This window comes from Uloborus diversus, chromosome 9 (genome assembly GCF_026930045.1).
Source record: "Uloborus diversus isolate 005 chromosome 9, Udiv.v.3.1, whole genome shotgun sequence".
NCBI lineage: Eukaryota > Metazoa > Arthropoda > Arachnida > Araneae > Uloboridae > Uloborus > Uloborus diversus.
In genome coordinates this window covers 143,329,381-143,340,941 of record NC_072739.1, presented here as the reverse complement: position 1 = coordinate 143,340,941, position 11,561 = coordinate 143,329,381, and positions in this window count along the sequence as shown.

Below are 11,561 nucleotides of genomic sequence, written 5' to 3'. Positions count from 1 at the left end.
TAAAAAAAAATTAATTCAGGTCTCGTCGACTTATTTCATTTTCTTGACAGCTCACAAACTTAAAAATTATGAAGAGAATTTGAACTGTCAAACGTAAAAATACAATAATAATGTTATTTAATTAAATAAAAACACTAGTTTTTTTTCTCCCAATTAAGAGCGCAGGGTTTCATAGTATTCTTCATATTTACGGAGGTAAACTTATATCAAGGTGGAGTTTTCGCACGAATTTCCGTTTTCAGCTAAGCGGAAAAAAAATAAAATAAAACAAAACAAAAGACATAGAAGCAGACACCGCATTTCTTTCATTAACTCCTCAGCAGACGACACGTTACGAACGAACACCCCTCATTAGCTCTATACGAATACACTTGACCTCGCCCTTTTCTTTAATTGCTAACAGAAAGTTTCTGAAAAAAAAAAAAAAAAAAAGAGCCGTTGGAATTGAAGGAACCAATTTCTTTTTACGGACTGGTAATTTTCAATGGCAAGGCAATTAAAAAAATCCGTTGCAAACCATAGTGCACCGTGCTTTACTGGGATGCAGTGTATGCACGGTCGATGCAGTCACCAGAGCGCGAAAAAAAGTTTTTCCCTTGTCGCATGTCTGGCTGGGTTGCTAGGTTACGTCTGGTTATCGCTCTTATTGGCAGATACGAATTCACTGCTGGCGACTTAGAGATAATCGAACGGCAGGTCTAATGATCACCGGAAAATATGAACGGTCGTTCTTTTGAACGATGATATTTATAGTTCTGTCTTTCTTATTTAAATTTCTTAATTTTTTAATGTCTTTTGATACAACTGTCATTTTATACATTAAAAAATATCTTTTTTCATTTGTAACCAGTGGCGCACACAGAAATTTTTCAAAAAGGGGGCGGGGAAGGGGTACAGGATCGAAAGTTCACCGTTCTCATATCATACTCCAACACGAATCCTAACCTATTTGGATTTTATCGATTATCGGGAACAAAATAATAAAAATAATTTTGAATTATTTCTTTACTGATACGAAATTAGAACACCAGAAAGCACAAGAATGAATGTATTTACTTTTCTCGTGATTAAAAATAAAAATAGTGGTATAAAATAATTATTTTAGAACAAATAATATTCATATATATATATATATATATATATATATATATATATATATATATATATATATATATATATATATATATATATATATATATATATATATATATATATATATATATATATATATATATATATATATATATATATATATATATATCAAAATTATACATCAAATTATGTTCGATTTTGCAGAAGAAAGAAAAAATAAATTTTATTTTTCTATTTATTAAATCTGAAATTGTTACCTTTGCTTGGAATTATTTTGCGTACTTAATAAATAGGATTATAGTCAATCAAAAAAAAAAAAAAAACCCTCAAGGGGGAGGGATCCGGAACCCCTGGACCCTCTCCTTCTGTGCGTATACCCCTTTGTAACCATACAGTATTTCTATTTAGAAGACTACACTATTTCACGATTGTACATGCCTTTTTTCTCCAACTTTTTCTTTAGCACTGAAAATGTTTTACGGGAGGGTATTCAGTGATTTTATGACGTCAAGTCACCTCAATTTTTTTTATTAACTAAAATTGAATAATCTAATTTTGTGCCACGTGGGATTACACCTCAGACTTTTCGAAAGAAAAAAACCTCGTTCATGTTTTACTCATTGGGAAGAGATAAATTGGAGGGAGTGAAGACTTTCTTACGTGAAACCAAGAGCCCAAGTCACATGATAAGTTTCAAAGCAAAGCATTGGAAGAAATCAGGTTTCTTTCGCTAGTTTCACGCAAAACGTGTCAACCATTCGCCGTTGTTAAGTCACGTGACTTGAGATCTTTGCCCAAGCTTTTGCTAAGCCAATGATTGAACTTGCTCCCTCCATTTGAATTCCTGCTCTAAGGTTTTACGTCGCTACCACTCGGTTACCAATGAATATCGAACAAAATGAGCAAAAGCTACTTTATACATTTAAACCTAAATAAACTATCTTTGGATTAAATTTTTATCTGTATATTTTCTTACTGTTAGGTGATTTTACTTGCTTTTCCTCAAACGAATGTTACTGATCACATATTAACATGAAACATTTTTGATGCAAGTGAGCAACCCTTGCAAAAAGATTAGGGGCCATTTTTCCCTAACGTAAGAAAGATTTTGGCAATTCTTCACCCCCCCCCCCCACTTCCCTGTAAGGGTACGTAAGATTTTTCAAACCCCTTCCCCCTATTTTTACGTAAGATTCCATTTCGTTTTTCAAAATAATAAAATGTCATTAGAAAAGGATCAGTTACATTAAAACTTTCAGTTCGACGTAAATCAAAGATTTTTATTTTTCAAATATATTATGTGATGCGATACTAATTAAAAATAAAACATACCATACATAGTGCGATGTTTTACACTATTCATTCTTTGCGTAAAACAAGTAAAAAACAGCTCTTCGTTTACTACCTTCCGAACGAAAATGAAATATGATCCCTGCAAAACCACTTGACCACGCGATTTCTAATATAAAACATCGACTTAGTAAATATTACGTAGGAATGTGTTTGACCCCCCCCCCCCTTCCAAATAAGGGTATGTAGAGATTTTTCCAACCCACCCTCCTCCTCGGGACCCTTATGTAATTAATGAATGGCCCCTTACCTGCCTGTAACTTTTTTGAATGAAGGAAGTCGTTCAAATGAACGAGCTCAATATAAGGTAAAACACCAATAGTGGCCAGTGCTTCAGTTGTGGCCACTTTAAGTTTGCTTTTGTACTTTGAAGAAAGAAATGAACAATAATAATGTGATTTTTTGTTGATACTTAATGTAACTATTATATTGAATCAATTTTATTCATCAGTTATTTGAATTTAATGTAAGTAATGTAAATTCTTCGGATGGAGGAATGTCAAATGGCCACTACTGAAACTATCAGATTTTGGAGTAGCCACTGCTGAATCAAATTTGAGGTTTGAGAAAAAATGGGTAAAAATTGAATAAATTTTGAAATTATGGCATTTTTAGAAATTGAGAAGATTAAGAAAGAGTTGAGCTATGAAACGCTCATTGAATTTCAAGAGTGGCAATCAATATTGTACACCTACAGTTTAAAAATGCACGTCAGTGTGACCACTGCTAGTGCGTTTTAAACCTTGAAGTGGTCACTGCTGAAGAAGTGGCCACTATTGGTGCTTTATCTTAGTAGTTAAAAATGAACGATCATCTGATCCTTAAAAAGATCGACATTTTCCATCTCTACAGCGAAAAATGAAAGATCATCTGATCCTTAAAAAGATCGACATTTTCCATCTCTACAGCGAAAAATGAACGATCATCTGATCATTAAAAAGATCGACATTTTCCATCTCTACAGCGAAAAATGAACGATCATCTGATCATTAAAAAGATCGACATTTTCCATCTCTACAGCGAAAAATGAACGATCATCTGATCATTAAAAAGATCGACATTTTCCATCTCTACAGCGAAAAATGAACGATCATCTGATCATTAAAAAGATCGACATTTTTCATCTCTACAGCGAAAAATGAACGATCATCTGATAGATCGACATTTTCCATCTCTACAGCGCTGACCAATGTCTCAAAATCTGAGGCGATAGTTCATTGATAGCTCTCTTCACATCATAGACGCTCTGCCACGTTCAAAATAAACGCACCTGTTGCAACTTTCTCTTTTGGAAAAACTATGCTTCAGTTATGGTCCGCTGGTCCCCCGTTGAGAGAAAAATATTTTATTTCCCGAGACATTACTGACTTCCTATTTACGGGAAAAAGTTGAAGGATTATATGTACTAATTATTCCAAATCTGGCTGTAAAAGATTTATCTTCAAACATGAGTGCCCAGCTTATTCCCATGACGTTATTTTCAAAATAGAAATATCATTAAAATTATTTATGTAAGACGTTTTGCTTGAGAAATTGCAGAAAAATATTTTTCGGTGTTTGGAGTATGAAATGTAAAAGTAAAAAGAAAGATTTTGATTTCTTTTTGGGGTTTCCTGCGTTTGTATTTTCTCAAGGGGAAGGGAGGAAGGGGTCAGCGTCGGACCCAGACGATCACTTGAGGCAGAGGAGAATGATTGATGCATTGGGGATGGGGGGGGGGGATAGTGAAAATAAAACAAAAGTTAATGAAGTAGAGCATGTCTTTTTTTAAATAAATGATATGTGTTAAGTGATTAAATGTAAGTTCAAAGCGTTTCAAGTACAAAAAATGAAAAAAAAAAAAAAAAAAAATCTTGTATCTAACTTAAATATTTTTAATTCGTTTGAAGACTCGGGAACTATTTTAACAGTCATTTAGATCCTCAATGGTATTCCTTGTGCAAGAAAAGTTGCAATATCAAGATATGGTATCTCCTTTGACCAATCTTACAACTGGACATAATGAAATAGCAGGGAGAAGGATTATTACAAAAATTGGAACTGCAAATAAAAATTCAAGACAAAGCTATTTAATATTAGCGCATAAATAAGGGTGTTCACGGGTCAAAGGAAGGGCTGAAATTCAGGAACTCTCCCCAGTCACTTTTCGATATTGGATCTCCAAAAGGGCAATTTTAGATAATCTTCAATGACGTTACGGGGAATTCGGAGACCTTCCTTTGGAATTTTTTGGAAATGTAAGTCCTAAGAATGCAATTGTAGGCCATCTTTTATGATATTGGGAGGACAGGCCCGGATCTGCATACCCGCAGACCTCGCAGTGCAGGGGAGGGGTGCCTGAAAAGCCCAACGGTCCAAGAAATTAAAAAAAAAAAAAAAAAAAACCCCTACCACTAAGACTTATTAACGTTGCAAATATACACTGCTGGCCTCTGGTGAGGGGCCTAACAGATTTTGCTGCTGCAGAGGGACCCAAAATTTATAGATCCGGGCCTAGAGAAAGAATGGTGAGCTCTTTTAGCATTTCATACTAATTAATTCATGCATAAATATTGAATATGTTTTGTTTGCCCAGTCCTGTGCACTCGTAGAAAGGGTATTTTCCCTTGTGGATGATTTGTGTACTAGACTTTGTACTACGAAAATGTTGCCAATCGCGGTTTATAAAACAATGTTGATTGTAGAAGTGATGGAATCCCATTGAAAAATCCTTTCTTATTTAAAACCAACGCTAAATGGCCTCCGTTAATAAAACATTGCAAAAAAAACCAATTCATCATTTTTAAGAGCTAATTTCTGTAATTAGCATGAATTACTAAAAATATGCCCTTTTTTAAAATACACTTGTAGGTGCTAAGCACCGAAAATATTCAAGTGTTTAGGGGCTCTCCGATGGGAGATCGGCTGTGACCTTCCAAAATTACCTTATTTGACAAATTGTATGGAACGATTCGGCAGATTTGGACACAGCATTCACTGCAACGCTGCAATTTAAAAAGATGTACTATGCTTACATTTTATAATATTCGGAAAATTCGGAGCCTCATTCGGAAAATTAAAAATTTTCCCTCTCCCAAAATGTTTAGTTCGGGGCTCCCCCGTAAGTATCCGTTTCGAGGAATTAAATAAATGGTCACCATAGTTACCGTGCCCATGTATCACACAAGCTTGCTACGATGTTAAAAAAAAAAAAAAAAGTGGACAGGGCACTTCAGAAATCAACTAACGGATAAGAAAGAACAAAATCGAATACCTGCGCAACGATGGCATGCAACTCGATCTGATAAAGCTTTGTTATTATGCTTAGCACACTTACTGCAAGTAAGAAACAATTGTTCTTTCTTAAGGGGAGGTAATTGCTCGAATATTTTCGTCGATCAGAGTACTTCTTTGTTCGAAATTGGCTGTGATTTTAGCAGTGAACAGGTTTTACGAGTAACGGCTTCACGTTGACAATTAAGCTCCAGATTTTTTGCATACGAGCGATTTTATTCATACTTGATTCTGTAAGAAATTAAAAAAAAAATAAAAAAATCGATAAATAGAGAAAATAAACTCCCCACAACTCAAACTAAGGTTTAAAACCCTGTATTAGGTAAGACCAAGTCCACCCTTCCACTCCTCATCGTTAAACCCATGCTAAATTTCAGTCTGCATTTGGTTTCTTTTAGTAAAACAAATTCATAGTTTACATTGCCAGTTCAGTGTCCGAGGCACGAGCCCAGACGGCAACATCTAGCTACATCCCTAAACATTATGCTCTTTTTCAAATAAAATAATTAAATGTGTGAAAAAGACGCCTTCCTCCAATAATATTACGAAAACTAAAACAACAGCCTCACCTTTTTCTTTTCTTTTGTTATAAATGTAAACGATTCCCCACAGTTTTCCCATCGATATTTCAACTTTTAAATTAAATGAGCAGCTGGTACTTATCTGCTTTCAGGCTTAAAGCTAGTCTACTCGGTAAAAAATAGATCAAGAAGCTTAGCTCAAAAATTTACTACATTACAAAAATCACTTTGGAGCAATTTTTCAGAACAAGCATTTTGTAGTATAAGAATAATTTTGGCATAATCTTGAAAGCACTACACCACAATCTGACTGAGTAGAGAATGTCAACATACAAGGTGTGTACTGGCAAAGACAATTTATATTAAAAAAAAAAAAGCAACTTAAAGTCATTACCAACATTATTTATAAATACATAACATTCGTAATGTTGAAAAACATAATTTTTAACATTACATCATTAAAGTATAAATTGAAAAAATAAATGAATAAGTTTAGTTAAATTTTTAAATTTTCCTTCAAATTAACGAGTTATGCTGTAAAAATAGTAACATATTAAAACTGTTAAACCCAGTTTTCAAAATAGTTTTGTTTAAATGTAAATACTGTACGATTAATCTCTTCCCCACCCCACCCACGAGAAAATTCTAGTAGCGCTAGTGATCCCAAATAAGCTTTTCCAAATTTGTTGTAAATTTCAATAATTGGGGCAAACCTAACCTGGCAGCATTTGTGAAGGCTATGCAGACAGGCTTATCATTTCAAAATTTTCCAGGGTTGAAATAAGGGTTTGGGTTTGAAACATTTTATAGGGGAAAAAACAACTAAATACGTACGAATATGCCTCATCATACTATGTCTCTAAAACTGGGGAGGGGATTTACTTAAAGGTTAATTCCTCATTTCTCTTCTATACGTTTGCAAAATTGCTTTTTTAAATAAATATAGCAAAAAGGAATCTCATCTATTTAAGTTGTGAATTTTAACCATTGGCTATTCTATTAGGTTGAAATTAAAAATCATAACATTGCTTTTGAAGATAATATTTGATTCTTTTTTACGTTAAGTTCTTTCAAAAGTGTTTTTCGATTCACTTTGCACCATGGACGATTTGATGCCGGAATGTTGTTCTGGTTCCGCTTTTCCAGAAAAAAATAATTCTCCTTTCACATAAAATTGTTACAACTCAGGGTTTAATTATTTTTCATTGGGCTTCCAGTACTGGGAAATTAACAAATTCACCCACGATTAGCACTATCAATTAGTTACGAATTAGAGAATCTTTCATTTTTCTGGTTGTACAAAATGTACAATACAATTTGAAATTTCAACTTATAAAGAAAAGGCATAGACATTAAGCACAAATAAATTTATTGAAGATGTATCTACAAAGCAATTTTCATGCAACAATACACAAAAATATATATTCTTTATCTAGATTTGTGCTAGCTAAAAGGAAACAATATATATATAATAACATATTAATTTTCAGATCTGAATATACAATATCTGCAGCTAATTATTTTAAGCAATTAAAAAAAAAAAAAACTTTTTATGTACATTGACTTATTTAGGCCTAACCAGGAAACCAGGAATAATGAACAAAATTTAAATAAGTAACAATTGGAATACAATAGTAAAACATGTTTCTGGACGCATAAATTCTTTGCCCTTCTGTCCCGTTATTGAATTACAAAGTCTTGATTTCTGTCGAAATTTTGAGAAAAGTCGGAACATTTGGCAAGTTTGGATGAGCAATGAAAGATAGCTTTCATACACTTTTCAGATGGATGTCCTGCCTCATGCTGACCCTGAAATCGTGAGATACCTTTCATTTCTTGCCAAGTTTTTAAATTTGGCATTTTTCTTATTTTTCTTAAAACGTTAAATCTTGTTAATGGGGGCATGAGAGCAAATAATTTTTGCATCGAAAAATGTCTCACTATGCTCTTTGGACTGCTACCTATTTAAGTTTTTTTCCATTACAGTAGAACCTCATTTATTCATAGTATCCAGAACAATTTGTAACCTTAAAAAAATGTATGTCCACTTAGATAAATTTCAATTAAAGTAACAAGAACATAACTACAAGTAGGCTGAACATTTGTATTTTATTTTGATTTAATGTACAACTCTTGCATAGATTGCACAGTAAATTATGGTAATCAATCTAACACCACCACAGCTGAACTTTAATATACAGGGTTAGCATAATAAAACTTCAAGGTTTTAAAAATTTATACTCCATTTACTATAAATGATACATAAAAATAAACTGTGAAAGTTTTTTCTCACTCACAAATGTTCAATGTGTGTGCCTTTCGTAATGCAACACACATCTATAACATACATTTTGGAGTGTTTTACTTTTAATTTTTGTAATGCTACGCATATGAGATCTTTCAGTTCTTGCATTATTGTAGGCAATGGTGGTGTATAAACATTGTCTTTGACGGAAAACTATTAAAAAAAATCCCATGGGGTTAGGTTTAGGGATCTGGCTGGCCAACACAAAAGGGTAAAACATCACCTGCACGGCCAATCCAACGTTGCGGAACCTCAGTGGCACAGCAAAGTGGGTTAGTTAGCGTCTGGAGGGTGTCTTTACACCCAAGTTCCAATGGGGGAGGGGGGGGGGTAAAAACACCTCCCAGAGGTCTTTGTTGCCTATCCTAAAACAGTAGTCGATGCACAAACTAAGTTGTAACCAAAAAACCCCTTCCAGAAAGAATTTTTGGCTGCGTTAGTATAGAATGTGCACGTTTAAGTAGTTACGTTCAAAAAAAAAAGTTCACAGGTCATCTTTATTTTTATGCATTATTTATAGTGGTAAGTGTAATGGTTTATGAAATATAAATTTTTAAAACCGGGATCTTCTTTTATGCTAACCCTGTATATTGAATGCGCTTTGTTCAAACAAAACAACTGTTTGAACATTGTTGAGAACTTATGCGAAATTTTTTAGTCTTTCCAATGGCGGCGACCGTAGCTTATAAGAGGGGGGGGGGAGACAACTAAAAGTCATGAAACTTTTAGCGGCAGCAAAAAAATGGAAAAAAAAGAAAAAGAAAAAATATAAAATTTTGTTTGGGCTGGTTTTAAGAATATTGAAGCAGATAAGTGGAAATTGATGCAAGTCCAGCAACTTAACTCACGTTTTTTTTATTAATTTTACACGCAATAACTTTCTTTGAAGAAATACTTAAGACATGGTAATAATTTCATTAAACAAGTATGGCAAAAATGAACCAACGTTTTAAAGCACAAAATTGCAAACTACTGCAGACACATGTTTCTGGGTTACAAGGAACCCGTTTTTCAATGCAAAGAAGTGTGAGCATCTGGATGAAAAGTCATCCGAGGAAAGCTCTTGTTTAAGTAAAACAGTTGGTTTACTAATATCTAAACAATGAATACATAACTAAAAGTTACTGCATGTGCTAAATAATGTTTCCTAAACAAATATATAAAGTAAAACAACTATGTTCTGAGAATTTTGACATTTCTGCTTTATTCATAATTTATAGTTCTGTTTTCTAAATTGGAAAATAAGATAAATAAGTTAAGGGGGGTGGGGGTGGCGTCTGAACCCCCGAATTGCCGCCACCGAGTCTTTCAAACTATTCGTAATTTTGCAACAAAATATGTTTTTTGTCATAATGAACAGTACGTCTCCTTACTTAAAGACTTGTTTGCTTCTTACTATACAACCCTGATTATCTTGATTTTTAATTATCTAGACTGCTTTTAGCCCCAGTTAGTCCAGAGAAACGAGGTTTTACTGCATTACACTATTTCAGTGATTTCCTGGTAAGTACAAACAAACATTTGAAAAATGTTTCAAAAGTACAAACTGAACAGAACAAAGGCACAAATGTAAACAAACGCAGAACCAGTTCTGGCTGCGCAATGGTTGGCAAAAGTGATGGGATTGTCAACCAGTGACACTGTATTTTTGTTATTTAAATTCTTCAAATAAATCCTTTAGCTATATTTTCAAAATATATTTCTTACTTTGAATAAAGGTTCATGTTTGCAATAGATTCTTTAAGAGTATATATTTTATTTTCTTAATTTTTTAAAGCTTACGAGAAATCCTGAATGTTTTGCCAAATGTTCTAAGCTATGCCTCTTTCATGACGTCCTGTGCCCTTAATTTAAAAAAAGAAAAAAAAAACCTGAGATAAGAAAAAAGAGCATGGGGAGGAAAAAAAACTTAGAATAACAAATTTAATGATAATAAAATTTAAGGCCTACAGTTACTTGGAAATAGCCTTTTTATTTACCAAAAATATTTTTCTGTCTTCTCTAGTTTGCAGCTTAAAAAATACGTTATGTGCTTTTAAATTGAATGAATTACCAACGTTTTAATGTACAAAAATTGCAAATTACTGCAAACACGTGTTTTGGGGTTGGAAGGAACCCCCTTTTTCAATGTAAAGAAGTGTGAGCTTTTGTATGAAAAGTCATTTGAGGAAAGCAACACGGTAGAACAGAAGACAAAAAAATAGCACAACATGGAAATTAACAAGACAAAATGACACCCAGAGCCAAAATTCATTACATAATTCCATCAGGAATTACTTAACAGTCCCCCCGCTCGATGGAATTATGTAATAAATTTCGGCTCTAGGCATCATTTTGCCTTGTTTGTTTCGCTAATTTCCACTTTTTGCTATTTATACTGTCTTCTGTTCCACAGTGTTCCTTTCTTCGGATGCCTTTTCCTTCAAAAGCTCATACTTGCATTGAAAAAGGGGTTCCTTTTAACCCTGAAACACGTGTCTTTGCAATTTTTGTGCATTTAAAACGTTGGCAATTCGTTAATTTAATTTTTAAGCACAAAGGTATTTATTAGTTATTTATGCTTTTGAATGTTTAAGGTTGCTATTAAACACATATTAAAACTTCAAAATTTAATATATTTGATAGCAGACTAATAAACATTACAGAAAAGAATGAGTCATATTTATCAGTTTTAAATGATCATATATGGTTTTGGGAAAAATAACTGATGATAGAATACTAACAAATCCTGAGATTTGAATACTGTACAATAATAATTCAAATTGATTCAAGTAAAAAAATATCTAAGTTTAAATAAAAAGTAAGTATAATATTACAAAAAATAAGAGAAAAAGCCTTATACTAAAAGAAAAAAAAAAAACATATATAAAACATGTACATACTAAGCAGTTTTGCAAATACTGAAGTAAACAATGGAATATAAGATCATAATTGCCGTTAAGTATACATCATCAGGCACTGTCTCATATAATAAGTGGCATAATCTTGTTAATGGAAATTTGATTAAAGAAAAAAGGTAA